The sequence below is a fragment of the Antedon bifida genome, chromosome 2, assembly GCF_963402885.1.
Source record: "Antedon bifida chromosome 2, ecAntBifi1.1, whole genome shotgun sequence".
Lineage (NCBI taxonomy): Eukaryota > Metazoa > Echinodermata > Crinoidea > Comatulida > Antedonidae > Antedon > Antedon bifida.
Genome location: NC_136227.1, coordinates 10,697,363 through 10,701,038, shown reverse-complemented (window position 1 = coordinate 10,701,038; position 3,676 = coordinate 10,697,363). Strand labels below are relative to the sequence as shown.

General features: G+C 31.2%; 1 protein-coding gene across 1 annotated transcript in view; it reads left to right on the top strand.

The window, feature by feature from the left end:
• LOC144835071 (beta-mannosidase-like) overlaps positions 1-3,676 on the top strand; it is a 109,083-nt gene that overhangs the window by 22,715 nt on the left and 82,692 nt on the right. The window lies entirely within an intron of this gene.

The window sequence follows — 3,676 nt, the reverse complement described above, 5'->3', positions numbered from 1 at the left end:
TCCACACGACTGGCTGTCAAAAGCTTGCTTCGCAAGTTAAAATATGGTTGCGAACCCGAGAATAACCCTGAATCTGACAACTGCAAAATCCCGGTAGTACAAGAGAGATTAATATCCTGAACAAGTAAATTTCCTATGAATGAAACGCTGGATTTTGGAATGTGACGCGGATCGCGTCTCTGATTGGTTGAAATAATCTAGTAATTGTGTTCGTTATAATGAATGGCTTTTCTGTGTCAAGTTTAGATATGTATCGTATTTGTGTTAATGCTCTATTTAACTTGGACAATATTTAAGGTGTGATGTCAAGTTTAAACCGATTAGGGAGATTTTGAATTTGATTTTGGTTTTAAATGCATACCGTATTCTTTAAAACTGTATTTTTTAAATTGCATTGTTAAGTAAACAAGTGCTATAAAAGACTCCGTATAACCTAGAAATAATGCATTAGGTTAAATAAATAACATTTAAATCTTTTCAGTAGGCCCTATGTATGGGTATTGACTTCTACTGTGTTAAAGAATTGTGCGGAGAGTTCCCCGTTGTCACCAAGGAAGGGGTTGTTCTACCAAATTCTACGGATCCATGGTTTTTTCTTGAATATAACTTCGAACTGAACTTATTTATTTTATAGACACGTCCAAACCAAGCACACTCTTTCATGAACCGTGCTCCGTCTCTTTAGAATAGTTTTTTTTGACATTATATAAACTATGTCAAGAAGGTTACAATATTATTTTGAGTTGAATTGTAGAGCATAGGTTACTGTGATACTATTCGTCTGTAATAGAGTGTTTGTATTAGACAGATTAATTTTTGTTATTTGTCATTACAGTTAGTATGCCTGATATTGAACATACACATTTAAGAACGTTTTCCTAACAATGTAAGCTTATAGTAGACTAGCAAACCTTTGTTTTGCAAACTCTTAATTTGCCACTGTTGATTGACTGATTTCACAAACATCAGCAGCAAAATTGTCGATTATGTTTAGTAACTAGTTTTAAACTTGTCGGTTATGTTTACTAACTCGTTTTAAACGTATTGATTAAATACATACCGGTAACCATCAAGAAAATACACAAAGAAAGGTATAGTAGTAACTATATAGCCTGCAAATGTTCATCTTGAAAACCTTAACCCTCTTAATAAATTGAGTATTGTGTAGGCCTATGTAATTACTAATCATTATCGCCACTGAAATCCAGATTTGATCCTTTTGGCTTCTAATGTATTCCGTTTCCTTTCTTTGCAGCAGCAGTATCATATTTACATGATCAGAGCTAATTTTTATACGGAATGATCATATCTTTAATTATGGTGTCAACTCCCTCAAAAAGAAGGATAACTGCCTGAGCAAAAAGCCCAATACTGCTACTCTCCATGACTAGATTAGTGGGGCGCTATAGCTCCGGCTCATAGAGTTAAGATGGTCTGTTATGAGAGACATGTAGTTACTTTTATTTCAAAAACGAAATTCAGAATTATCTTATGTCCGCAGTAGACAAAATCCCTGACTTATAAGGTAATTACGGTACACACGCTTAATTGCTTAATAAGAGCCTTAACATGCGTGCTGTTCCGGAGGACGACAGTTTAGGGCCTAGGAATCTATCTATTAAATGCATAATTAGAACTGATGAATGAAGTAGATTGGGTTCCATTTTGATATTACTATCTCGACTCTTTTGTAGAATGTAATTTTAACTTTAAAATGTGTAATTACTTTTATTTTGTGTTGCACTGTTGGGTGAAAATACTTGTGCTAATTGCTAGGCGGTCATGAGCATTTTGATAATATTTTCTCTGAAAACTGCAAGAAACTAGTAAATATAGTAATTATTGCATGTCTAGACAAACAAATAATAATTAGAGCAGCCGTAAGATTGTCTGAATTATAAACACAGAGAGTTATGGTTAATGGTCAGACAATAGTTAGACTTGAATGTGGTTTTATATAAAACGTCATTTTGGTCTGTAGTGAAACTTTAATCTTATTTTATAATTTACAATTATGTATTCTTAGGTATTATATTAAAAAATTTTTATTCTGTATTAGTGTTTATTATGATATATGAGATCTGCCATATTCAATGGCGGACGATCCAGGATTTATTTATTTTTGTTAATGGGGTGGAGAGATAATATGAAGAGCTGAACTCTATCGTGCATTGTAGAAGTTTAAAAAAAGAGGGCGGTAACAGATGGAAGTGTATTGGTCAGATGTTTTGATGACGTCATTATGTACTGAATACACAATAGTTTGACCTACGTTCATTAGCGTTCACATTGTAGACGATCTTTTTCGTAGATATTTCAATTTGTAATTATATTTGACCTTTTGACAAAACAGTGACGGGTTTTAGAAAACTCTTAAGGATAAATGAGTGAATTCAGGGTCACTGAATCATCGAAGCTTTTCACGGAAAGTGGTCATTCAGATATAGAATATTCTTTAGAAGTAATAATACTAATCGAACATTAGAGAAGAACTTACTATAAGGGCTAAATACAAGGAATAAAATGAAACACATTACATGAGATTATCAATCAAATTTGCCATCCATATAATATTATTGCATTGTATTGCTAAACCAATATCTTGTAAGTTTAAAAATCCAAAGTTTTAGGAAGTTTAATCCATTAAACGAATGTAAAGTAGGCCCTAAATTAAAGAAAATATTCTAAAATATAATTCAGCTTCAGTTTGTTCTTTTAAATGTAGCTATAAATGTTCCATTTTGTTTATTTTCTTATAACGTTTCGTGAATATAATTTTGTATGTGAATTTGGAACTTCTTGAACTTTTTACGCATTTTTCAGTCAAAAGTTGATAGGATGACAGAATAAGGCATAAGGCAGGCATAATCATCATAATTATCAATAACTATTATAAATAAAACCTAGCACTATTTTATAAAAATGCAATAACTTCAGTTAAGTAGATATATTAATTCCTTTAAAAATTGATTTCTATTTAGGCCAATATTGGGAGTCAGCAACCATTTTAATTATAATAACAATAACTTTTTAATATTATGCAAGATTGTATTTTAAATATCTATTTATTATTGTATATTGTACAAATTACAGTGTATAGTCCTTTTTGTTAATACTATTCTATTCATTTAAATTTTTGACTAGAGTTAAACGATAACCAATGCTAGCTCACCACTTCGCCATTTCTTTTATTCACTGGAATAAAATAAATAAAAAACAATGCATATAATATTTTATGTTTATTTTATATTGCAATCTGATAACGCTGATGTTATTTTAAACACTAATGAGTTATTTTTACACCGTATGCAATATTTTGAAACGAATGTGACTGAACAAGTTCAACATGTAATAAAAGCCTGTATTATAAGATATCAATTTATCCTCACCAAGTAGTAAATGTTCCACTAGTACCTAATTTCTGAATTTTCATAAGATTTATTTTTTAACCTCCTCTAGGCCTCTAGATTAATTAGCTCATCAATGGAGAGGAGCAGTGTAATTGGTAATAGCTTGGCAAACATCCGCACAGAATAGACCTAACCAATCTGACATTTCCTAAATTAATCGTCATATAACATTAACATTGAACACTAAATTTGTGTGATATGAATCATGATATACCACTTAATGCCACGTATCGTTTTCTCAAATACTCACATAAAGTTCATGGTTG